Source organism: Cervus elaphus, chromosome 12 (assembly GCF_910594005.1).
Source record: "Cervus elaphus chromosome 12, mCerEla1.1, whole genome shotgun sequence".
NCBI classification, from domain to species: Eukaryota; Metazoa; Chordata; class Mammalia; order Artiodactyla; family Cervidae; genus Cervus; species Cervus elaphus.
Genome location: NC_057826.1, coordinates 57139360 through 57167314, shown reverse-complemented (window position 1 = coordinate 57167314; position 27955 = coordinate 57139360). Strand labels below are relative to the sequence as shown.

The window sequence follows — 27955 nt, the reverse complement described above, 5'->3', positions numbered from 1 at the left end:
GTAAACTAAAGCTTTATGAACACATACATTCATCATAGGCTGTTTATAATAGCTGGGAAATTAGAAATTACCTGAATTCTGATGGTAAGATAAGAGTGAAGTAAATCATAAGATAATGCACAGTGGAATATTGTGTAGAAATTAAAAGTGTTTCATAAAAAAATTAATACTATGGGGAAAAGCAGGATATTAAATTTATATAGAGAGTATTATCTCACCTGTGTAGATATCAATGCCTGCATAGAAAAAATACAGACAAAAGCATCCAAAATGGTAACTCTGGATAGCATGTATTTTGGATGCTGGGATGCTGGTGATTTTAATTTTTTAAAATAATATTCTGTACTTTTCATAATGATTTTCTAGTGGGAAAAAATTTTAAGCAGAAACACATAAAATGATTTAAAATAGTTAATAAAAACTATAATCTTTTACATGAAAGATAGTTTTCAATATCTCTGCATCAATCTTTTAAAAAAATTTTTATTGGAGTATAGTTGCTTTACAATGTTGTGGTAGTTTCTGTTCTACGGCAAAGTGGATCAGCTGTGTGTATACACATAAACCCTCTTTTTAAGATTTTCTTTCCATTTAGGTCACCACAGAGCACTGAGTACAATTCCCTGTGCTATACACTAGGTCTTCCTTAGTTACATATACTGTACCAATCTTCGAATAAGAGAGGGTACATGTCGGGAGAAGCAAGACTTTTTCTCATGGTAACATGCTGCTGTGGATAGTTCTGACATGCAGAATACAAAGAGAAGTAACATCACAAAATTTTACATTGAATTTGTGACTCTGACAAGAAAACTATTAAAGTTCTAGATTTGGGTGTTTCGTTTTGTTACTCTAGGTCCAGCATCAGGTTTTCTTGATTTTGTTTTTGGTGATGGTCTAAACTCAAGGTCATTGTGAGTTCAAGTCCTCCAAGAAGTAGATGCCAAGATGGGGTAAGATGTGCAAGAGAGGGTCACAGCTATAAAGGACAAAGAGAGAGCAGGAGAAGGGAGAGAGAGCTTTCAGAGGGAAACAAAGTCTGACTCTCGTGGAAGGAGATGGGGAGGAAGGTTGGGTGGTGAAAGTCTCAGACTGGGTGTGGCTCCCAAAGAGCCACACCACTGGGAAGTTCTGGAACTAAGTTAGCCATTGAAGGTGTCTCTGGATGAAACACAAGCTGGACTCAAGATTGCCAGGAGAAATATTAATAACCTCAGATATGCAAAAGACACCACCCTTATGGCAGAAAGTGAAGAGGAACCAAAGAACCTCTTGATGAAGGTGAAAGAGGAGAGCAAAAAAGCTGGTTTAAAACTCAACATTCAAAAAACTAAGATCATGGCATCTGGTCCCATCACTTCATGGCAAATAGATAAAGAAAAAATGGAAACAGTGAAAGACTTTATTTTCTTGGGCTCCAAAATCACTGTGGACAGTAACTACAGCCATGAAATTAAAAGATTCTTGCTCCTTGGAAGAAAAGCTATGACAAACATAGGCAGCATATTAAAAAGCAGAGACATTACTTAGCTGACAAAGGTCTATATAGTCAAAGCTTTGGTTTTGCCAGTAGTCATGTATGGATGTGAGAGTTGGACCAAAAAGAAGGCTGACTGTTGAATAATTGATGCTTTTGAACTGTGGCATTGGAGAAGACTCTTGAGAGTCCCTTGGACTGCGACGATATCAAACCAGTCAATTCTAAAGGAAATCAGTCCTGAATATTCATTGGAAGGACTGATGCCGAAGCTGAAGCTCCAATATTTTGGCCAACCGATGCAAAGAGCCAACTCATTGGAAAACACCCTGATGCTGGGAAAGATAGAAGGCAGGAGAAGAAGGGGGCAACAGAGGGTGAGATGTTTGAATGGCATCACCTACTCAATGGACATGAATTTGGACAAGCTTTGGGAGATGGCGATGTACAGAGAAGCCTGGCGTGCTGCAGTCCATGGGGTCACAAAGAGTTGGACATGACTGAGCAACTGAACAACAACATGTTTCTTAGGAACAGAACACATTTAATCTTCATCATGCTCAGTTATTGACTAGAAGCAGTCTGTGGAATTGTGGTGGTGGTGGTTTAGCCACTAAGTTGTGTCCAACTCTTGCAACTCCATGGACTGTAGCCCAACCAACTCCTCTGTCCATGGGATTTCCCAGGCAAAGAATACTGGAGTAGGTTGCCATTTCCTTCTCCAGTGGGAATTGTGACCTTGGCACAAATGTGGTGGTACATTCAGAGGGGCAGCTAGTAGGGCAATAGTCAACTATGCTCATCACAGCAGATATCTGAGCAGCACAAGTTCAGGGCCACCACGGTCATTAATATGCATGTTACAAGAGGGACTAGTTCCCTAAGTCTTTAAACACAGAATGAGTGACCTTGACGTTTTCTCTAAGTTCATCACTATAGACAGATGTGCCAAGAGGCATTTGTGGGCTGTTAATGACTATCACTTTCTAAGTGCCTCACAGATACAGAAATACTGTGTTTATATTTAACTTCTCTAGATGAACTTTGGTTGGGTACAAGCAGCTCATCTATTCTGCTTTACCTGTGGCTTTGTTTTTGCTAATTTCCTATTTCAGGTAAATATAATAAAGATAATAATATATTGTAAATGAAACACCAACCAATTCAGAACATTTCACAGCATTTCCCTTGGAAATATTGGCTCAACGGAGACTATAATTACTGGAAAGCAGAAATGCAATGCTGTCATACAAACTGAAGTGTTTCTACTATATCTCTGAGGCATTTAATCAATTCAGCCAAAGCAATCAACAAAACCAGTTGTTTATTGTTGGAATTCCAAATCACCTAGTGACAAATTGGGTTTCTTCAGATTTAATTGACTAGATGTTGAACTGCTGTGACAACATAAATCAGCATGCCCAAATGGTCTTAAGGTGACAAGATGGCAGAAAATGCACTATAGCTGATATTAATGAGTAAAACTCCTTCCAATTATTTTATACTTGAAACAAAACACTATCGCATTGTAAAATGGTCAAAGTAGCCAGGAAGTGTGGATAACGTAATAAGTGCTTATTAATTTTAAATATCCCCTTGCTATGATAACTGAGAGGTAATTGTATATTAAATCTTTGTCTCAGGGATCTTCTTTACCAGTGTGCCTTTGCATTTCTGGGACAGAACAATTCCTATATGCCCTGCTCATGCTATGAGTTCAATGACAAGTTCAATGACTACTTTTTTGTTTGTTTTCTTTTATCATGGTAAGAATATTTCATATGAGATATACCCTCTTAACAAAACATCCTCATTGACTATAGCTAAAGTATTGATCTCTAGAGCTTATTCATCTTGTTTAACTATGACTTTATGCCCATTGATTAGTAAGTCTCTATTTCTCCTTCTTCCCAGTCCCTGGAAACCACCATTCTATTCTTTGATTCTATTAATTTGATTACTTTTGATACCTCATATAAGCAGATTCAGGCAATATTTATCTTCTATGACTGGCTTATTTTACTTAGCATAATGTCCTCCATGTTGTCACATATTGCAGAATTTCCTTCTTTTTTAAGACTGAATTCAATTGTATGTAAATACCATATTTTCTTTATCCTTTCATTTGTCAATGGATATTTAGGTGATTTCTATATCTTGGCTATTGTGAATAGTGCTGCTCACCCAGAAGTTCTAATAGCTCTTTGAGATTCTGATTTCAGTTCTTTTGGATAAACACACAGAAATGGGGTTGCTGGGTTATACAGTAGCTCTATTTTTAATTTTTCGAGTTATCTCTGTGAAATGGGGGCTGCACCATTTTACATTCCCACCAACAGTGTGCAAGGGTTAAAGATTGTCTACATCCTTGTCAAAACATGTTGTCTTCATAATAGCCATCCTAACAGATAGGAAGTGATATGTCCCTGTGGTTTTGATTTTCATTTCCCTGATGTGTAATGTCATCGAGCATTTTTTCATATACCTGTGGGCCATTTACATGTCTTCTCTGTGAGAAAGGTCTATTCAACTCCTTAGCCCATTTTTAAAGTTGGTATATTAGGATTTTTTTCTATTGAATTGTAGGATTTCTTTACATTTTTTTGAGATTAACCACTTATCAGATATGTAGTTTGTAAATATTTTCTCCTATTCCATACATTGCCTTTCTGTTGGTAGTTTGGGTATAGGGAAGATTTTTCAGTTTGATGTAGTCCCACTTGTCTATTTTCATTTTTGTTGCCTGTGCTTTTGATGTCATATTTATGGAGCATTGCATAGACCAATGTCATGAAACTTTTCCTATATGTCTTTTCCTAGGAGTTTTATAGTTTCAGGTCTTACATTTGAGTCTGTATTCCATGTTCAGCTGATTTTTGTGTGGTATAAGAGTCCAATATCATTCTTTTGTCTGTAGATATCCAGTTTTCCCAACACCAATTGTTGAAGAGACTGCTGCTGCTAAGCTGCTTCAGTCGCGTCCGATTCTGTGCGACCCCATAGACGGCAGCCCACCAGGCTCCCCCGTCCCTGGGATTCTCCAGGCAAGAACACTGGAGTGGTTGCCATTTCCTCCTCCAATGCATGAAAGTGAAAAGTGAAAGTGAAGTCACTCAGTCGTGTCCGACTCTTAGCGACCCCATGGACTGCAGCCTACCAGGCTCCTCCATCCATGGGATTTTCCAGCCAAGAGTACTGGAGTGGGGTGCCATTGCCTTTTCCAGTTGAAGAGACTAACCTTTCCCTATTCTGTACTTTTGGTGCTCTTGTGAAGATCAGTTGGCCTTATATGTGTGGATTTATTTCTGGGATCTCTATTCTGTTTCATTAGTCGATAGGTCTGTCTTTATACCAGTACTACATTGTTTTGATTATGATAGTTTTGTAATATATTTAAAAACCAGGAAGTGTGATGGCATGAATTTTGTTCCATTTCAAGATTAATTTGGCTCTTTATGGTCTTTTATGCATCCATGTGAGTTTTAGAATTGCTTTTCCATCTCTGTAAAACATGTCAATGGAATTTTGATAGTGATTCCTTTGAATTTGTAGATTGCTCTGGATAACATGAGGATTTTAACATAATTAAATCTTCCAATTCAAGAACATAGGGTGACTTTCAATTTGTGTCTTATTTCATTTATTTCATCAATGTTTTGTAGTTTCACTATACAAATAACTTCCTTCATTAAATTTATTTCTAAATATTTAATTGTTTTTGGTGCTGTTGTAAATGGAAGTTTTTTCTTAATTTCCTTTTCAGATTGATTATTATCAGTGTAGGGAAACACAACTGAATTTTGTATGTTGATTTTATATCCTGCAACTTTACTGAATTAGTTTATTAATTCTGAGTCTTCTTGTGGAATCTTTAGGGTTTTCTATATATAAGATCATGTCATCTGCAAATAGGGACAATTTAACTTTTTCCTTCCTGACTTGCATGTGTTTTATTTCTTTCTCTTGCCTAATTGTTCTGGCTAAAACTTTTAGTACTATATTGAACAGAAGTGTCAAGAATGTACATCCTTTCCTTATTGCTTATTTTAGAGGAAAACCTTTCAGTTTTTCACTGTTAAGTATGATGTTTAAATGTGGGCTTTTCATATTTGGTCTTTATTTCAGTCACTACTTCTTGATCTGATTTGTGTTACTCTAGGAATTCTAAAGGAAATCAACCCTGAATATTCATTGGAAGGACTGATCCTGAAGCTGAAGCTCCAATACTTTGACCACCTGATGCAAAGAGCCAACACATAGGAAAAGACTCTGATGCTGGGAACAATTGAAGGCAGGAGGAGAAGGGGATAACAGAGGAGAAGGGGATAACAGAGGACGAGATGACTGGATGACATCACTGACTGGACAATGGACAAGAGTTTGAGCAAGCTCCAGGAGTTTGTGAAGGATAGGGAAATCTGGCATGCTGCATTTCATGGGGTCAGAGTCGGACATGACTAAGCAACTGAACAACAAAAACTCTAGGAAAAGAAGGAAGGAACCAGACCATTTCTGTCTGTGATTCACTTTCAAAGTATGTTTCCTGGACCCAGAAGCATCAGCATGTGCCCAGGAACTCATTAAAATGCAAATCCTCAGGCCCACCCCAGATTTACTGAATCTGAAACTTTGAGAGTGGGGCCAGTAATTTGTGTTCCAACAAGCCATCTGGGTGATTACAATGCATGCTTGGAGGATGTCTGACTAACAATATTTCCCATGGTGTGGTATTCAGAAAAGTATCAGAGACATATTAACAAGTGTTATGCAACAGAAGCTTCCTTATTTGAATAAGGTTGGGAAATCTGGGGCTAAAAAGGTTAAGTAGAGCCCATGGGCCATGCCCCTTCACAGAAGTCCCCTACAGGTCATTCCTCCAGACCTGCCACTATGTACATGTGCTTATTTATGCCCCACAAATAGCACATCCCTTGTTCTTTCTCCAAGAGCCCAGTGCCCCATCTCTCTTAGCCACACACACACACACACACACACACACACACACACACACAGAAAGAGAGAAAAAGAAAGAGAGAGTTCCCTTTCCCTTGCTTCAAAGCCCAACTTTCTTTGTTCCACCCCAGTATGACAGACAGGGAGGAATCTCAGTGTGGACTGATGCCCCACCCCCTGCACTGCAAGACAGTCACAATAAGAGTCAACATATTAACCAAAGTGTAGGTTGTGGCGCCTGCACTTAGTCGTGTCTGACTCTTGCGACCCCGTGAACTGTAGCCCGCAGGCTCCTCTGTCCATGGGATTTTTCAGGCAAGGATACTGGAGTGGGTTGCTATTTCCTCTTTCAGAAGATCTTCCCGACCCAGGGATCGAAATTGCATCTGCCTGCATCTCCCGCATTGCAGGCAGATTCTTTACCAGCTAAGCCATCGGGGAAACCCAAAGTGTAGGTTATTCAGTCCTAAATAACTATTCTTTGGGGACACACTTCAGTGCAGTTCAAATATATATTTATAAAAAAGACTTTTTTTTTTTTTTTTTACTGAAAGGACACAGTCTTGCTAAAGAAATATCCAATTCCTATTTCTAAACTGAATGAAAATATTTCAGTCTGAAGCATCTATATTTGTATTATTTCAGTGGTTCGGGGCTTGCTTTTCCAAAATTAATGTGGGATTATTTGCTTTATATCTATCCACAATGCAAAATGCTTGCCTGCAGAATAGCTTCTGTTTCCATTTTAATATGCAGAAATTAGCTATGAACCCCTAGATAGTTTTCAGTTTTGGCAACCTAAAGTTCAAAATTTATCTCCAGCAACAGGAAGAAACTGCAGGCAACATAAATATATTGGTTTGTCTCTGAAATTGTGGCTACTCATAGGACTAAATGAGAGAGTCCAAATTACCTTTTCATCTACTAAAAAACTAAAATACCCCAAAGCTTTAAAATTTTACTTTGTTACATTGTTGGATCATCATTGTAAGCCAAAGAACAGGAGAACAAGCATGCAGAAAAAGGGATTACTCCAGTCTGTAAAGAAAACAATATTGCATTTCTTGCCTGCTTTTGCATCAGTCAAGAAATATTCCCACAGGATGAGCTAACTACAAATGTCTAGTGGTCATGTGTGGAAGAAATCTTCCAAAGCCTGGATCTTGAAGAAAGCGGATAAAATCTGGACAACACAGAACTTGGAGATTAACTCAAGTATGATTTGAGATTTAAAACCTCTGAAAGGAACATACCAAATCATGCCAAGTTGCTCACGCCTGCTCATAATGAGACCAATTCGGTTCTGAAGGAGAAAGGGCGTTAATATAAGGGTTGCTGGCAGGGCAAACAATAGATGACGTCTCATCCCATTGTATCCTATAATAAGTGTGTGTCATCCTAGCCTTTCCTCTAGTTCCTCTGACTCAAATTCATGCATTGTTAAAAACTTATTAAAATGCATTGAATCAGAGCTCTGCAGACAACAAAAATAGAGGGAGTTTTTGACGCCAAGCCAAATAATTTTGGCTTTTCTTCCCAGTGTTCATGTAAACAAACTGTCAAACACCCATACATATGAATGGAAAATTATTCATGAAGGGGGATGTTGACTGAGGTTCTCAGAAGAGATACGACAGGGAACTAATGCACTGACATGTTGTCTGTGGAGGGCTGTTCCTTCACTTAATGTCATATCTCATGAGCAGATATTTCACTTCACATTGTCCACCACTAAACACAAAACTCATGTGTAAATTACACTTATTAAAATTCAGGTCTTTCTAAGTAAAAATATAAAGACTTTCCCAAGTACTGATTCTTCTTTCTCCACGAGAGAAAAAAAGAGAGAGAGAAAGATGTGTGGAATAATTGTTCTGAAAGTTTGGAGGTCATATCTTAGAAAATGATCACTGATAAACCAATCACATCTATTTCACATGGAGCAACAAAAACTCCCATGGGAGTATGAAGAACCGGAATCTAGCAAGATGACAGCAGTAAAAACATAACTAGACTGTGCTAAATAAATATATGCTAACGGTTGTGTTTTCATTGGATGAGGGGTTATAGATTCTAATTAACCTTTGAAGCAAGTCAGAAAATAAAATTTTAATTGCTGAAGAGACTTCTAAATGCCTCTCATTATCTACCCTCTCCATTTTCTACAGTCATAGGATTTGAAGCTGGGTACATGGTCTCCCCTTGTGGCTCAGGTGATAAAGAATCCTCCTGCAATGCGGGAGACCTGGGTTCAATCTCTGGGTTGGGATGATCCCCTGGAGAAGGGAAAGGCTACCCACTCCAGTATTCTAGCCTGGAGAATTCCATGGACTGTATAGTCCTTGGGATCGCAGAGTTAGACACAACTGAGCAACTTTCACTTTCACATGGTCTCCCAGTTTGTCTACATATCCCAGGCTCCCTTATAAGCCAGGTGTGACCTATGACAAACTTCTAATCATAAAGCAGGGAGAAATGATTTGTGCATCTTCAGGGCTGTGTGCCTAAAGAAAAGGGGCATGTCCTCCACTTCCTGTGCCCCCTCTCCACTGGCTGAAATGTGGATGAGGATGTAGGTTCAGGTGAGGGCAACACCTTAGCGACCAGGACTAACAAGATAGAATCCTGGGTCCTCGAACTGTGGTGTTGCCCCAGCAGCCTCTGACTGCTCACATACAGTTAGAGAAATAAAACTATCTTGTTTTGGGCTTCCCTGGTGGCTCAGACAGTAAAGAATCTGCCTCCAGTGTGTAGACCTGGGTTCGATCCCTGGGTCAGGAAGATCCCGTGGAAAAGGGAATGGCACTCATTCCAATAGTCTTGCCTGGAAAATCCCATGGACCGAGGAGCCGGGTGGGCTGCAGTCCATGGGGTCGCAAAGAGTCAGACACGACTGAGTGACTAACACACAACACAACACAACACATTTATATGATCTTTCACAGAAGTTAAATGTATATTCTAATAAATGCAAAGTATGTTTGTTAATAATGAAGAATATAGAACTTCCAATCCTCTACAAACAGGGTTAGTAAATTTCCGGCACAGGCCAAGTCTGGGCTGCTGCTTGTTTGTAAACAAAGTTTTATTGAAACACAGCCATGCTTCTTCATTTGAGTATTGTCTCTGGCTGCTTCATACTCTAACATCAGAATTGAGGAGCTGTGACAGAGACCATATGGCTGACAGGGACTAAAATATCTATTATCTGGTCCATAACAGAAAAATTATCCTTGCTGTAGAGGGAAAGAAAAAGAAGACTTCATTCAGAATAAGTCAAGAAAGAGGGACAAACAAATAAAATAGAAAAACATGAAAAAGAGAATTTAAAATATAAAGTCAAAAATATCACTAAATATACTGGTGGTTAAAATAAACATGAGTGGGCTAAAGTCCTCCAAATATGTTAACATTTGTCAGGTAAGACAATGAGTCAAGCCTAGAATTGTTAGGGAATTTGGGGCATTTAAATAAAGAGTGGGAGAATATCAGAGGAGCAACAACAGAAGAGATCTGGTGTGGATAAAATCTTCCCCGGAAAGGGAGGACTTGACTTTCAAGAAATTGTGCAAAATCCCAGGTAGCTGTTAGGAATCCGACTATGAGAATCAGAAATCAATTCAGCTAAGAAGGAAGAGACCAAGAGAAAGCAGCCTTGGGCCAAAGAGCACATGATGAAACGTCCTCAGAGCCACATGGTTTTAGGAGAAGTAGGGGTGACCTTCAGGCTTCCCAGGTGGCGCTGGTGGTAAAGAACCTGACTGCCAGTGCAGGAGACATAAGAGACCTGGGTTTGACCCCTGGGTCTGGAAGATCCCCTGGAGAAGGGAATGGCAAACCACTCCCTAGGACATTGGAATGCAATGGACAGAGGACTCTGATAGGCTATACAAGTCCATGGGGTCACAAAGAGTAGGACATGACGATAGCGACTTAGCAAACACAAGTGACCTAAAGTAGAGTCCACCAAAGAACACACGCCAAGTGCAATTGAATGGGTCCAAGTGCTTGTAAGTCATCTGATTAGTATATACTGTAGACTCTACCATTCCCTGACATTTAATATGGAACTGTATGCTTCAGTATCTTATAGATACTGAGAAGGATATTAGAGAATTAAAGAGAGGGACCCATGATTCCAATGATGAGTAAAGGAGAAACTTCCATTCTCTGATTCTGTGAGGAAGCCTTCAGTCTTTGAGCTTCTCTGAGCTTGTTCCATTCTTGTGCTGCCGGAAGGAACATGCCAGCATTCTTGTCACTCACTCCCATCTGCTATGCCTTCTTTTGGGGCCACTTGGCCGGACTTCCTTCTAATGCCAGCACCTGTTATGATGTCATCTCCCCAGCCTCAACCACTTCTACCAGAAAAGATTACACAAACTCCCCAATTATCCACAGAACCAAATAAGAGGATGCTGACATGAGTTGAGCAGCTGCTGAGGAAGGCATAGCGAGGGGGATGGGGATGCAAAGATGCGACTTCACCCCCTCTCTTATGTCCCTGTTAGACAGAGCAATACTCTTCAAATCCAGTGCCAGGGTGAAATTTTTTCTGGGATGTTAGAGGTTATACTTTGAGGAAATGGTCTTATTATCAGTTCATTCAATATGTCCTAAGTGTCACCTGTATGTAAGCTATTGTGTTTGGTATTGGGGATGGAGACGTGGATAAAAAGTGTCCCCCGTCTTTGATGAATCTACATCTAATGGAGAGAGAAAAAACACTTCAAGGGTAAAATGTATTTTGACTGTAAAATGCTTTATTGCACTACCTTGGTAGCTTCACTGAGTCTTACTTTGAGGTTATAACCTTAGATTTTATCAAAGGTCAATATTATAAATGGTTCTGGGGAGAACGATTTTGTATCTTTTCATTAATAACTTTTTGATAAAAGTCCATTCCTCTGTTTCTTACATAGAAGTGTCCCTTTTAAGAATTTAGTATCAGAAAAATGTCTTCTGACAAACTGGTATCTTTTAACAGGTGATAACTATATAATGAATCATAATTTAAAAACTCATTTGACTTCGAGAAACTTGTAGTTCAATCAATGTTTAAGCATAGTCTATGTTTGGGGCATGTTTATTTTTTCTTTTCTGTGGCCTCTATATTAATGGTCTTAGAATAAATGTCTTTTTTAAAATTATGGAACACATAATGTTTTCCTAGAAGCAAACAGAATATAAAATATAACTTTGATTAGAACATCTTAATCCTCCCAGAAGTATTTTTTTCCCCAGAATCAGATGGAATCAAATGACAACACAAAGCAGGGGTTATTATGATAATCTGGGACAGGAAATAGCCTTGGGGTAGATTATTTTGGTTGGGTGGTCTTTCAGAGTCCACTGAAGATCATTGTGAGGGCATAGCTTTTATAGGCCTACCCACTGGCCTGGCCAGGTGTCTCTATCTGTTTTGACTGTGTCAGGAAGACAGAGTTTGGTGAAAATCTCCTAGAAGCTTGGATAGTTATTCAAGACAAACATGAAAAATATGTCATTTTATAATCTTGTCTAACCTGGAAGGTTATGCAGGCTAGACCCCATAAGGGGAGGAGGAGGGGGAAGGAGGACTTATCAACAAATACCCTGGATATAAATATTCAAACCTAGTTTTCATTGGTCTAAATGCTATTTCTGTATCTAAAATGATGCCCTGAGGGAAAAAAATCAGGGCAACTAGGGCATGCCTGTGAACACCTGGGACTTTATAAGTGTTCTAGGTCTAACTAAAGGTTCTGTTTCTTTTATTCACCCACCCACCTCCCAACCTAATTCCTGACTGGTTCCCACTTAACTTAGAAGAAAACCTTCGTTTAAAAAGCACCTTCACTTTGGATCTCCTTTACATGATGTAAAATGGCCTCTTTTAGGATTTAATTCTTGCACAGCTGGACAAGCAAGGGTGGGGGGTGATGCAGGTTGCCACAGAAACTGCTGTTAGTGCTAGGATTCTTTATACTTTGCTCCTAAAAATAAGATGTAAAATGTTCCGAGGGTGTGATTAGCGCAGCACAGAAGGGAATTTCTAAAAGGAGAGCCGAACCTCCCGCCCCCATGGGAACGGGGGTGTTCTTCATAGCTGGAGGCCAGGACAGAAAACTGGGAACAGATGCCCAACATGGTTCTTCCCTCAAAAGGTACAGGGAAAGACAAATGGGAAAACTGGCTTTTGAAGAAGAAAACAGTCTTCAAACAAGCATAATTCATATAAATTTCAAGGTTGAGATGTCCTGAGATTACCCAGGAAAGAAATAGAACTGTTCTCTGCAACCTACATGAAAGCCATAGAAACATGGCCAAGAGACAGGGTGAGACATTGTAGTCTGGTGTCTTGCCCAGAAGAAGATGCTGTAACATGCGACCTTCGTCAGGTGGTCCTCCAGTCAGCTTGGACACATTTAGTGATCTTTACTTCTTTTGGAGATATCTGACAAAGGGACTTCTCTCTCTAAATGTTGTTGCACTCTGCCTTTTTGTAATTTCCACCCATTTGCTTTTGTTTACCTTCTGCAGCAACCAAGAAAAGTCAGCTGCCACTTTTTTTTGTCTTCATATGATAATTCTTCATTTACCACTAAATGGAACAATTAGCCCAATGGTCCACTCACAGCTTAGGTAGGCTGACTAAGCTGACAAATCAGTCCACTTCATAAATCTTGGTGCAAAATGAAATGTCATAACTAGCAACTCATGGTCACATACAGAAAATATGTATGTGTTTCTAAGCACATTCAACAGCTACAATGGGCCAGGCACCAGGCTAAGTGCATATATCATCTCATTTCATCCAGTTGTATGAGGTAAGTAGCTTTATCATCCCCATTTCATAGAGAAAATCCAGTTCAGTCTGAATGGCAGCAGACTCATGGGTGTGTGCAGAGTAGAGTGGAGGGCACAGACTTCAGAGTCAGAGGGGGTTGAGCTTGAATGCAGTTCCTCCACTTGCTATATTTGTTATATCCTGGAGAAGTTATGTAACCTCTTTAAACTGGGTTGCTCATCTCTGAAAACTAGGATAATAAAATGTCATGAGTTAGTAAATGGAAAGAAAATTATATGCTTAAAATGTCAAGCACACAGTGGGGGCTCAGTAAACCCTAGTTTTCCTTTCTTTCCCCTGCAATCCTGGAGGTCTCTACTACTGTGGAGCAGAAGGGCTGTCAATCAAAAGTCACCATATGCAATCAAGCCTGGAGAAGCAACCTGTATAGGTATTCAGTCGTCAGACTGAGCAAATGAAACATTAAATGACTAAATCCTTTGCAAGCAGAACATCGTGAAATGATATGAGCTGTTAACATGTAAGAACTACCTCCCTCAAATAGATGATAGGGGAAATGGAGGGAAAAAATAAATATGTACACACTATCAAGGCAAAGGCTTAAATGGTCTTTACGCTCGGTCCGAAATACCCTGTTGTGACTGCTATTTCTCATCCTTCTGTCTTTCTCAGTCTTCCCTGTGCCTTGTCTGTTGTTTATATCCCTGGAGGGACAGAGAACTGGTACCCGGGCTCAGAGCTCCTTGGTCCTTCTGTCCTCACTTTCTTCCTTCCCGGCTGGACCCCATGGAGAGCCTGTTCAGTGAGACTTAGATTCCTTCTCTCGTGATTAGCTCCATGGACCCCAACTCTAGAGACAGTGTCACAAACTTCCTACTCCCCTGATGGACTCATTTCACTGTTAATAAGAGGATAAGGGAAGCCTGGGATACAAAGCCCCCCTCCTGACCTTCAAGGGAACCTAATAAATATAAATTCTCAGGGATGACAATATCAGTTAGGACCTTGTTATTTTTATGTAAGTGTGAAACTTGTCTAAATAAAAATACATTTAAAATTTGAAATTTACATGTTACTCTATTGTAGACAGATTGGGTTAAATCCTAATTCTGACACCTTGAGTGTAGCCTTGGGTCAACTGCTTCATCTATCTAGGCTTCAATGTCTTCACATGAAAAAAAAAATGAGTCTAAATACTAGCAAAATGTATACAGTGCTTAAATAGTACCTTTAAGCCAGGAACTGTTCTAAGCTCAGGTTAAAAACATGTATACCTAATCCTTGTGATTACTATAGTATTTAGAGTAAAAGCCAGAGCTGCTGTAATAAAGAGCCCCAATGATGCAGAAGCTTAACAAATAAAGACACTATGATGGTTAATTTTATGTGTTGATTGGGCTAAGGGATGCTCAGAAACATTATTTCTAGGTGTGTCTATGAGAGTGTTTCTGGAAGAGGTTAACATTTGAATCAATAGACTGAATAAAGAACATCTGCCCTCCCCAATATGGGTGGGCATCATCTAATTCTTTGAGGGCAAATTCTGTCCTTCCCTTCTTGAGCTGGAATGTTTGTCTTCTGCCCTCCCACACAGAAGCCCATAATTCTCAGCTCTTGTACTTACTCCAGTGTGTCCCCTCATCACCTCTCATCTTCCAGTCCCTATTCTAAGGCCTTCAGATTTGGACAGAATTACTGCAAACTGTTTCTCTGCTTTGCAAACAGTGAAACCGAGCATTCTGCAGGACCCTCCCGGGCACAAAAGCCCTGCTATGTCCCCCATTTCTTGCTAATAGAAAAAGACTTTACTTTTGGAACTTACTAATAATTAATGATGGAATTTTGTAAAGAAATGAAAAGCTAATTCACCTATAAATAATGATATTAGTACAGAAAACGATTACACGCTAGTGCATTTTCTGTATGCCTTCTCTGGTCCTTCAGTGCCAAATCTTTTATACTATGCATATCTATAGTCTTAATTCTTTGGGGGCATCATTGTCATGTAGGATCACCTTGAACTATCCATCTTTATGGAGAAAAGTCTGAAAGCCATTCACATGATACTACAGCCTTCCTCCTCAGAGTCTTGCTAAATATCTAATAGGCAACAAATTGTTAAAAAGGCAATAAGGGGGGGAAAAAAGAAAGATAAAAAGGCTTTAATCTCCTAGGTCTTCCCTGAGTTCCAAAGAACAGACACAAGTACTTACTAATTAGGGAAGTGAGGGAATGCAAGCAAAAATAAGAACAATCAAGCAAGAAAAGCAACGATAGTTTAAACAATTTCAGCCATAAAGCAGAATCACAGAAGGGATATCTATAACAACCTGAAACACATCTTTGAGTTGTTCTGCAGAAATTAAGACCTCTACCCAGGTGGTTGATAGTGAGTACATACTGACCACGAGCATGTAGACTTCAGACTGCTTGGGACCATCAGGATGATGATTAAGATTCCTAAAACATACCTCAGTTACCTCACCACCAACCAACCAGAAGAAAGTCTGTAAGTTTATCATGCATGCTGCAACCCTCACTCCTAATGTTGCCTTTAAAAGTCTTGCCCTGAAAGTAGCAGGGGATTTTGCATCTTTGGAGCATAAGCTTCCCATTCTCCTTGCTTGGCACCTGTGATAAATGCTGCCTTTCCTTCACCACATCCTGGTGTCAGTAGACTGGCTTTGCTGTATGGCAGGTAAGTGGACCCAAGCTTGGTTCAGTAACAATAGCATTTGTCAGTCTCCATAATTGTGTGAGCCAATCCCCACAGGAAATTTCCTTTAACACATCTCTATCTCTATGTATATATGTATGTATCTTTCTGTCTGTCTATCTACATGTCCTACTGGCTCTGTTTCTCTAGAGAACCTTGACTAATACAGACACTGATTTCTCTTACAACACTGCAATGATAGTAGAATGGTTGTTCTGCTCTGCAGAGTCACCCATGAACCCAGGGGAGCAGGATGGCCCATCCTCAACCTTAAATTTCACCATCACCATTCATCACCTGTAATCACCATTTTCAAACAAGATGAAAGGGAATAAAGAGTATAAGTCCAGATTAAGGAATTTCTTTTTAACCCAGTGAAGCCAGGGTAGTGCATATTGCTTCTGCTCTCATTCCAATGGTTAACACTTAGTGACATAACTGCATTGAGTTATTTCTAAGGGAGGTTGAAAATATAATCTTTAGTTGATTGACCATGTGCCCAGAAAGGAGAGAATGGATGTCGGAAAATAATCAGGACTGGACACAATAAAACCTTATATGATAGTCATTATCTCCATTTTACAGATACAAAATCTGAGGCACAGAGAAGTTAAGTAATTTGTCCAATGAAACAAAGTTAACAATGGTGGGGCCATGATTTGAACTCTGGGCAGTATGGCTCCAAAGGGTATGCTCTTACCTAAAATACTCATCTGCCTTCTCAGAGTCTGCTGTACATTGTTGTCATTTACTTTTTTTTTTCTTTCCACTGTACTACATAAACTCCTTGAGGAAAAGATTCCATTCATCTTTAAATTTCCTACACTGTAGCTTTGCATATTTTAAAGGGTATGTCAGCTAGTTTTCAGTTGCAAGCCACAGTTGCAAACTCTGTTTAAGCAGAAAAGAAATGCAGCAAGTGATTTTGGTAGCACAAAGCCCCTTCCAAAGGACCAGATAATCAGCTTTGAGTTACATAGCTAAGAATGAAACAGGAGGGATGTGGGTAGGACACAATCTTTAAAAGAATGACATAGCTGTTGAGGATACCACATAAACTTCCCATAGACCTTGAGCCTCGTTATATGCTCATTGTGATACATCCAGTTCAGTTCAGTTGCTCAGACCTGTCTGACTCTTTGTGACCCCATGAATCACAGCACACCAGGCCTCCCTGTCCATCACCAACTCCCAGAGTTTACTCAAACTCATGTCCATCGAGTCAGTGATGCCATCCAGCCATCTCATCCTCTGTCGTCCCCTTTTCCTCATGCCCCCAATCCCTCTCAGCATTAGGGTCTTTCCCAATTAGTCAACTCTTCACATGAGGTGGCCAAAGTATTGGAGTTTCAGCTTCAGCATCAGTCCTTCCAATGAACACCCAGGACTGATCTCCTTTAGGATGGACTGGTTGGATCTCCTTGCAATCCAAGGGACTCTCAAGAGTCTTCTCCAACACCACAGTTCAAAAGCATCAATTCTTCGGCGCTCAGCTTTCTTCACAGTCCAACTCTCACATCCATACATGACCACTGGAAAAACCATAGCCTTGACTAGACGGACCTTTGTTGGCAAAGTAATGTCTCTGCTTTTTAATACGCTATCTAGGTTGGTCATAACTTTCCTTCCAAGGAGTAAGCATCTTTTAATTTCATGGCTGCAGTCACCATCTGCAATGATTTGGAGCCCCAAAAAAATAAAGTCTGACACTGTTTCCTCCATCTATTTCCCAAGAAGTGATGGGACCGGATGCCATGATCTTAGTTTTCTGAATGCTGAGCTTTAACCCAACTTTTTCACTCTCCTCTTTCACCCTCATCAAGAGGCTTTTTAGTTCCTCTTCACTTTCTGCCATAAGGGTGGTGTCATCTGCATATCTGAGGTTATTGATATTTCTCCCGGCAATCTTGATTCCAGCTTGTGCTTCTTCCAGCCCAGCATTTCTCATGATGTACTCTGCATATAAGTTAAATAAGCAGGGTGACAATATACAGCCTTGACGTATTCCTTTTCCAATTTGGAACCAGTCTGTTGTTCCGTGTCCAGTTCTAACTGTTGCTTCCTGACCTGCATACAGGTTTCTCAAGAGATAATGTGACACATTAGGATACGCTGAATGACATATTCACAGGCACCATGACAGTTCTGAGGCCGACCATAAGAGGCTAAAAAGTGGACATTTTCCTCAGATTCCTGGAAATCTCTTCCCCTTTCCCTGAAATACTAGCCTATGAAATTACTCAGCCCATAAAAACTACTGCTGCTGGTAAGTCGCTTCAGTTGTGTCTGACTCTGTGCGACCCCACGATGGCAGCCCACCAGGCTCCGCCCTCCCTGGGATTCTCCAGGCAAGAACACTGGAGTGGGGTGCCATTGCCTTCTCCCCATAAAAACTAACCACCCCGTATTTCAGGGCTGCTCTTGCTCTCTGATATGGACTGCATGACCTATATTTGTATCTCTCTCAATAAATCAACTTCTAATCTATCACTTCACCTCTCACTGAATTCCTTCTATGCTGAGATATGAAAAAGCTGATCTTCATTAAGTCCTAAGACCAGATGTGTGATCTCAATTAAAAGGCAGTGAGTCTCAGCCCATGGGTTCAAGGCCCATCTGAGGTGTACACTCTCGGGTGTGTGTGTGTGTGTGTGTGTGTGTGTGCTCAGTTGCCAGTCGTGTCCCACTCTGCAACCCGTGGACTGTAGCCCCCCAGGCTTCTCTGTCCATGGTGTCTCCTGGGCAGGAGTACTGGAGTGGGTTACCATTCCCTACTCCAGGGTTCTGCCCACCCCAGGGCTTGCACCTGTGTCTCCCCCAGCTTCCGCACTGGCAGGCAAGCTTTTACCACTGTGCCTCCTGGAAAGCCCCTGTGGTCTCAGGGTGTTGTTGTTCAGCCATTTAGCCTTGTCTAACTTTGCACCCTCATGGACTGCAGCATGCCAGGCTTCCCTGTCCTTCGCTATCTCCCTGAGTTTGCTCAAACTCACGTCCATTGAGTCAATGATGCCAACCAACCATCTCATCCTCTGTCTCCCCCTTCTCCTCTTGCCTTCAATCTTTCCCAGCATCGGGGTCTTTTCCAATAAGCCAGCTCTTTGCATCAGGTGGCCAAAGTATTGCCACCTTGGCATCAGGTGGCCAAGTTGTGGTCTCAGCAGCAACATGCAATCCTAACACAGGATGGTCCTGTGGAGTCACCAGGTGGAGGCAAGACCACAGACCCTGGACAACAAGCTGTAGCTTGCAGCTGAACCTCATGGTTCAGGACTTGCCACTGGAAGTCCATGTCTTTGCAATTTACTTTCCCTGGAATGAATCTATGTAGCACTAGCTTAGGTGGTCACCAGTTTCTGAACTGAGGTGTTGCAAGAATGGGTCTGGTTGGCATGGCCTCTATCACATGCTGGTGCCTGGTTACATGGGAGGTGGGAAAGAGTTTCTAGCTTCTGTCATGAAAAGGACAGGACTCAAAAGATGAAGAATTTCCCAACATAGCAAGGGTGATTCAGGAATAGGGTATCCCAAAATATATCAACTGTCTAACCCATGGGGGCTTGAATAAAGTGTCTCTTTCCTTCTAAATTTCTTAAATCCTTTCTTGCCTGAGAAGTAGAGTGCCTGAAACACTGAGATGATTTTCATGAGGCTTCTTAAGAAGAAATGTTTAGAGTTCAAAGAAACCTCTGAACTGTTTAAATCTAGAGTTTTCAGACATTGATTTAGTAGGTCTCCTAGTCCATTTAGCTGCTATAGGAAGTAATGAGCAACTTAAATGATGCCAGCGTGTTTAGATGGACTTCATTCTCTTCTATGTCTGCCTCACCTCACCATTTTTTTTTAAGCACTTATGTTTTTCTTCTTGTTTTATTTTAAAGGCCTAGTGATCACTATCTAGTAATAGTAAAGTTTCACTTTTTTTTTTTAAGTTGGAAGATAATCACTTTACAACGCTGTGTGTTTTTCTGCCACACAATGAAGTGATCAGCTATATGTATACACATATCCCCTCTCTCCTCCCCCTCACCCTCCAATCCCACCTATTTAGGTCATCAGAGAGCACCAAGTTGAACTTCCCATATTTCCCACCAGCTATCTATTTTACACATGGTAGTGTATATAATGCATGCATACTAAGTCACTTCAGTTGTGTCTGACTCTGCGACCCTATGAACTATAGCCCGCCAGGCTCCTCTGTCCACAGGATTCTCCAAGTGTATATATGTCAATCCTAATCTCACAATTTGTCCCACCCTTCCCTTCACCCCCTGTGTCCACATGTCTATTCTCCACATCTGTGTCTTTGCCCTAGAGGTAGGTTCATCTGTACCATTTTTCCAGATTATTTTACTAATTCACAAATTCATCTAAAAGAGAAAATATGAATGAAAGAAAGAATATTGAATTGGCAATATATACACATATTAATATATACATTATTTGAAAACTTTGTGATGCAAATAGCAATTACTGTTGTTATAAACAATAGTATATTATCAAAGTATAATAAAATGCTATTTATTAACCAAATGCACTCTAATAATCTATTGTATTGATCAGAAATTTGGAGATACAACAGACTTCTAGAAATCTGACTGCCTTAGTTTGGGTTCCCTAATAGCAAATGATGAATCAAATGCAGATAGTTGATTTGGGAGGTGAAAAGACAGAGCACTGATTAAAGAGTAAAGAAATGCAACAAAGAAGGAGAAGTAGCCAATAAAAGGTGCTGTCCAGCCAGCGCTCCATATAAATGGTGCTGTCCTTTCCTCTGTGGCTCCATCTTCCTTCTTCTAGTAGTGTCTTTCTCTCCTCTTCTGTTCTCTTCCTTTCTTCTTCTCTTTTCTCTTTCTTGTATTTCCCTCTGCCTTAGTTCCTCCCTCTTTCAATCTTTCTACCTCTCTGAGGGTTGGGATAATCCCCTAGTCTGTTTCTTTAATTTTTGCAGTTAATTTCAATCCTGGTAAACATCTGGGAAAACTCCCAGCTTAGTGCCAGTTGTTTTATCTGTGTTATATTCTCTTTATTGAGTAAAGCTGTTGAGATTGTTCCATGGCTTTAGAAAAACAAATAGATTCGAATTTTGGGGCTTCTCTTCTCATCTTGGGTTGCTAGATATAGCAGATAAACATACAGAACATGCTGTTAAATTTAAATATCAGAAAAAGAGCAAATAAGTTTTTGGTATAAGTATATATCCCATTTAATATCTGGGACATACTTGTGCTGAAAGTATCCACCGCTTATCTGAAATGCAAATGTAACTGGACAGCCTGTATTTTATTTGGTGACCTAGTCTTAACTCACTTCAAAATTTGCTCTTGCTTTTATTCCATGACTGACCCAGCAGCAATAATTGCAGTTCAATTTTCATTTCCAGCTCTTAAGGCCAAGGAGATATAGGCATGATTTCATCATTTATGGTGACAACACAATTATTACAAGAAATACTTCATCTGAGAAAGTTTCCCTCTGTCTTTGTCTTTTGAAACTGAAGCATTTCCAGGATTACATGGAATAATAAAATTAAGAGTACAATTATTATGTTGTTAAGTGGTAGACAGAAATGAAAAAGCTGTTACTCAAGGCAATTCTCATCTACTGCATATGGCCTTTGTGATTACCTGGTAATTTGTTAATGTGAATATTTTGACATGCATTCAGGGAGTTCTGTATAGTGTCTGTTGCAATAAAGAGAATTGATATGTCTTATACACTGGCATACAACAATGATACATTTATATTTTTCCATTTTATCTTGATATCTTTATCACTTTTTTGGGCCAAATTTTAGAAACTTAGTTGTTGAGGGTACTGGAATTCTCCAGTTCTCCCCTGCTAACCATCCTGTCCTCTGGCCTTGTCCCTCTTATGGGTGATTCTAGACAGGGATTTACACAAAGAAAAAAAAAATAATGAACAAACAACAAGGCAATACTATCTCATTATCTGAACCAATGTCCCCACTGTCAACCTCTGGGACATTAAATTGACTAGCTTCTCTATCTGATACGCATCTCATCATGATTATTTTATGAATTGGTCAGACTCTTAAAAGCGTGTCCTATTTGATCATACAGTGTGGAGACACTAGAAACCATATAGGGCACAGCAACGAAACTGACTGCAGTGCAAATGGTAGGATCTGTGTGTGTGGAAAAGATATCTTGAGGGGAGAGGAGTATTTTTTTCAGGGAGAAGATTTTTTGACATTGTTTAGAATTGTCAATGAATGGTGAATGATGATAACAAAAAGTAGACTGATTTTTATTCAGTTTTATGATTGTTAAAAAAATATCTACAGAAAGCACAACTTCCTATTGCGTGTGCCCAGGTGGTGCATTCCCATCTCTCTGTTCTTAGAAGGACTATGATGCACACACAGGGCAAAACTCTGAGGTAAAGTAACAAGAATATTTGAGAACAGTGCTGTGCAAGGAAGGCATGGGCTATGTACTGAGATTGATTTGTGACAAGGTAAGTACAGAAATTGAGCCAAGCCTTAGATTTTTTTTTAATAGCAACTTAATTTTGCTGATATCCAGTATCATTTTCTAGTAATTCATTTTCATTGTACTTCATCAAAAAGTTGGTCTGTGACAGTGGGGAAATTTTTAAAAAATCATCATTCACCATAGATACTTTGAGAAACACTAGTTTATAAGTCTCCTGTTGAATTACAGGATACACTTGAAAGTCTTGATTAAATAAGATGGTGAATAAATCGAATCTGAAAACATACCGAATGGCTCAGCTTGAGGAAGGAATGAACTAGAAGCTGCCAAAGCTGATTATACTAGAATATAACATGTTGTGGTAGGGCACTTTTAAACATCAGACTCTATTCTGGAACAAACTTGATATGGTTCTCCAAGTGTAAAGCTTGTTAACATGGAGAAGATCAAGATGCATTTAGATGGCTGCTTTCATTATTGTTGTTCAGTCGTTAGGTTGTGCCTGACTCTTTGTTGTTCAGTTGTTAAGTTGTGCCTGAGTCCATGGACTGCAGCATGTCAGGATTCCCTGTGCTCCACTATCTCCCAGAGTTTGCTCAAACTCATGTCCATTGAGTCGGAGACGCCATCCAACCCTCTCATCTCACTATTTCCTTACCAGAAGGTAACAGACTAGAAGCAGGTCACCCCTTGGGAACAGTGCTCACCTTATATTCTTTTTATGGCGCAGAATATAATTAATTGGAAAGCTATCAGGAATAAAATTAGTAATATATGGATGGCTCTGTGCAGAAAAGAGTAGGAGGGACTCAGGGATCAATCCTGGAGCAGTGGTAACGGGGGTGACTAAGGCAGTGTATAATTGAATGCATTTTTGACTGAATTAGAAGATGAATGAAAGCGTCAATCTCTAAGTGGCAGGGATTTCTTTCTGCCCCAGTTTTAGTTCTGATTCTCTCTCAATTCTTCTGTTGTCGAAATCTTAAAATGGTTTGGCATTTCCTTTTCAAAAATGCCACCAGTCATGATTCAAGTAGCAGCTTGACTCCAAAATGCTAACTTTCTCTATGTTAGAACACAGAGTAGAAAGAAAAAAATATTTATCTCAGGGAATTTTAAACCTGTGACTTTTATAATTTCAAATGTAGACATTATGAGATATAATTATTAGTTATCTTCATTATTCATATATTCACTTCATACTTTATGGTGTATTAGGAAATAATCCTTTAGCAAATGGATGGACTAGATGGATAGAAAGTAGATTGGTATATATTTAATTCTGAGGAATGCAAGATGTTCTTGCCTGTAGGAAAGGGGGGATTCCTCCCCTCTTCTTGAATCTATTACACTTGGAAACATCCATGGTTTCACCCAAGAAATCCATTGTTCTGGATATTCCAGCAGTCAATGGGCTAAAAAATATAGGTATTTTGGGGTCCAAATGCTTTATGCTTACAAAGTTTCTTATGAACACAGGCATGTTTTACTGGCTTTTTGAAAAAGACAAATCAGAGATATTTCTTACATAATCATAGGTACTGTAGAAAACATTTTGAACTGATAATCCATTATCCAACATTCTGCCTTAGTCAAATTGCTACTGTGTCATAAAGCAGACTGCAATATTTTAAATAAAAGTCATATTAAGAAAAGATCTTTTTATTAGGTAGCTATCTCATGACCTTGTTCAACATCCAGTTCCAGTGTATAATTAATCTTGCCTCCATGAAATTCTTTCCATGTCTAGCTTGAATTTTTCCAGTAATTATTGAATCACTATTTAGCTTCTTTCAAGAATTACTTTTGTAAAACATGGCTGTAGGACAGCATGTGGGACCCACATTCACAACCATTTGATAGTTTTTTGATTGAACTTGAAATTCGGACTTTTCTTACCCGTTTGTATGATGCAGGAGGCAAAGCAGGACTTTCTTGATGGGAGCAAAGCAGAACCTGAGGGAAGAGACAGAAGGAAATAAAGATGGTGGAGGTGGCTGTGCTTCCTGGAACTTAGTCCCCATGAAAGGTTTTACATCTCCAAGGTTTCCTATCCATAATCCCATACTCGCCTGGAGCTAATCACTTCTGCCTATCTATCATGTATTATTTCCAGAGGGAACATTGCTCTAAACAATAAATTCCAAAATTTATTAAAAGAAAGACCCAGCAAAAATGGCAAGTGGGTGAATGTAGAACTTATTAATTACTCCTGGTGAGGTGAACTGTGGGTGAGCTTAATAAAGTCTTTCAACACTAAATTTCAAGTGGCTGATAGACTTCCACAGGTTCTGTGAACACAAATGCACTTAGTATTTTCATTGATTATAACTTATGGAACTCAACTTTAAAAAGTATGCAGCATAATCTACTGAACATAAAATGCGGGATCCTTTCTTCCCATTAACTAAGTTAGAGCTCTTTTATGCACATAACTTTAATAAAGTATTCTAATTTTGTGGCATTAAATGGTACCATAAGCTATTATACAATTTTTCTTCTCTCCCAAAAAGACATTGAATGTTAAGGTATATCAATATTATTGATAGTTGTCACCAGCTAACTGTTGGTTTGAGGCTCTACAAAACAATTTATGTGAGATTTCTCTCCTTACATTTCAAGAAAAAAAATTATAGTTTCAAACATTAGTATAGTAAAAAGTTTGATTTTTGGCTTTTGTGACCAGGGAGACTGGAATTCCTAAATATGTGTGTGTGTTTGCTCAGTTGTCACTCTTTGCAACCCTATGGACTGTATGTAGCCCACCAGGCTCCTCTGTCCATGGGACAGAGGATTTCCCAGGCAAGAATACTGAAGTGGGTTACCATTTCCTTCTCCAGGGGATCTTCCCGACCCATGGATCGAACCTGCATTGGCAGGTGGATTCTTTACCGCTAAGCCCCCTGAGAAGCAGAATTCCTAAATAACTGTACTCAATTTTGACATGTAAAATCTTACTTAATCTTCATTTTGTGTTATCACTTTTTTGTTACCTCTATTTTTGTTCTTGAAAATTCAACCTTTGAGTCCCCTGTGTACTTGGATTAAAACAATATGTAAATACTATATTTTACTAAAGATACAGTATCTTAAATGGTATCTCACTAAAGGATGATTACCATACTTATATTTCTTTTGATTAATTTAACTGCTGTCTGTCAGTATTGGTATTTTGTAATACTTAAGTATAGAGATATCATTTTATTACATTTGCTGTATTTATAGAAAATGGTGCCATTTGTATTAGAAACTTCTGAAAATTTTAATGAAATACATTTATAAAATACAAAATAAATTTCACTTCTCTATGAAAATTCCAAACAGAAAGAAGTATCAATGAAAACTAAGTTTAATCTGGATAAATTTCCTTTGTCATTTAAGAAAAATAGTGAAAAATGATGTCTGAAAATTTTAATGAAATGCATTTATAAAATATAAAATAAATTTCACTTCTCTATGAAAATTCCAAACAGAAAGAAGTATCAATGAAAACTAAGTTTACTCTGGATAAATTTCCTTCGTCATTTAAGAAAAATATGTCGTTTAAGAAAAATAAGTCCATGCATTTATCACATTTGAAGTCTGGTGCTTTTTTCCATAATGAGAAAGAAATAGTACTTATTTTTCTTGGCTAAACAATTCTGCATACAGTACTCCTTTAAAAAAAAAATACCAGAAAGGCTGGCTTCACGGGCATGCCAAGCTTCTGGGTGGTCAGCTTATAGTTACCTGTATGTATTCCCTAGTTTCAAAGGCATTTGACCTCAGCAATCCCCTCTCAGTGGAAATATGGAAAAGTGAAGACTTCTTATAGCCATGGAGGGAAAATGTGCATCTCTCCTGGGATGAAAACCTCCATGCATCCAGCACACAAGACAGAGGGCTGGGAGGCCCAGGGTCACTGCTGCCTTGACCCAGCCAGTCTCCCTCAGAAGGAGTTTCGCCAAAGGCAGCTCAAAAGTAGGGGCAGATCCTATGGCAAAAGCAGTTTTGTTCCATTCTCTGCTGGAGCTAGTTCCTTCCTATTCTTTGCTGTTTTTTTTTTTTATCAAGTTAACATATGCTATACCAGTGGCCACATGGGCTGGTGGTAGCAGAGGAGAAGGCTGAGACAAGAGAAGATGAGTGAAGTGATGATGAAGGATTACATGTCCACTCTGTCTAGGAAAGGTGTCTCTAGGGCTCTACTCAAAAAACAGGGATAGGCTCTGCATTTCCTATTAAACTGCTGATGCAAGATGAGAGACAGAACTCTCTGCCGCCCCAGAACTGAGTGCCAAGAGATGGTATCTTCTTGATCTCAGAATCCAAATTCCAGATTAAGAAAAATTACCACGTCCTTGAATCAATTTACATGACTCAATTTACATGTTTGCAAATTGAAAGTTCCGGGTGGCTCAGAGACCTCCTTTGAGTGAGTAAGTTTTTTTATTGTTTTTCTTAAACATATTGAAAACATACAAAGACAATATAACTTTAAGCTTAGGTCATTGGTGGAATTTATGTATGTTGGGAAAATAAAAGGGTAGAGACTTAATTATTTATGGTCATTTGAACACAAAGAGCCCGAATGAGTATCGAGGGCTTTAAGGTATCTTACCTATTCGCCTTACGCTAATGTTTCAATTTGAATTGGTCTGGTTCCTGCATTTTAATAGGCACCATTTTCAGCTGTTTCATTGATTGTCTCTCATTTGTTTTCCAGAAGCCATGTTTTCTTCAAAAGCACCTCATAAATCACTTTTCCCCATTCTTCTTTCAAGCAGGGTATGATCTTTTCTACCGATAGATATTGTGGTACCATTTGTTCTGAATCCAAATGATATAAAATAGGCTGTGAGCCACTGCTCAAATTTCTATTTTTATATCTGCCCCTGCTTTTTGTAAAAGATACCTCCTTTGAACACAGCTCAGATTTCTGTTCAGTTAGAGTCATGCAACATCTTAAGCTTAATCTTTTTGTTGTTGTTGGAAGTATTTTTAGTTTATCTAATTTTCATAATCCTTGCATTTCATCAGAGTGAACCAGAAGTTCTGCAGAATCACATTACTTAACAAAGGAGTAGCTAACAAACCCTTAAAATGTTATTTTACTTCTTATGGAATGATAATTATCTTTAAAGTTGATTGTCATCATAGACTGATGCTACAAGAGGAAGCCCACTGATGCACTGGCAGACTGTTGCGCTTCATAAAGATGAGCAGTTTGAGTTTGGGAGTTTGGGTTTTAATTTATGCAGGGAGTCGCTAATGTGCCAACATCCATTCTATAGACCTGGCCTGACTGTAAAGAACTGCCCTTCCCTCCTGTGTGGTATCAGGATGTACTCTTGCCGTGGATGGTGGCTGCTTGGCCCATGCTACCTGTTACCTCCTTTTCCTCCTCTTTCTACACCCCAGCTGCGGCTCCCTGAAGGCCCAGACCAACTGTGTCTTAAGGCCCATACTAATCACATTGGAGCCCACAAAGCATTTAAATAGATGGACAAAATACTCTTCTCAATTTGCCAGAACCCCAGGGGTCCAATCCTGGTTTCTAAGCCCTTTGCTAGGGGGAGAAGGAG

The 27955-nt window shown here is 39.4% G+C and overlaps 1 long non-coding RNA gene across 1 annotated transcript in view; it reads right to left on the bottom strand.

The window, feature by feature from the left end:
- The window catches only part of LOC122705278, a 50340-nt gene that overhangs the window by 158 nt on the left and 22227 nt on the right, over window positions 1-27955 (bottom strand). Inside the window, exon 3 of the long non-coding RNA XR_006344073.1 lies at window positions 24291-24347. This is a non-coding gene — a long non-coding RNA (uncharacterized LOC122705278). The remainder of the gene's footprint in view (window positions 1-24290; window positions 24348-27955) is intronic.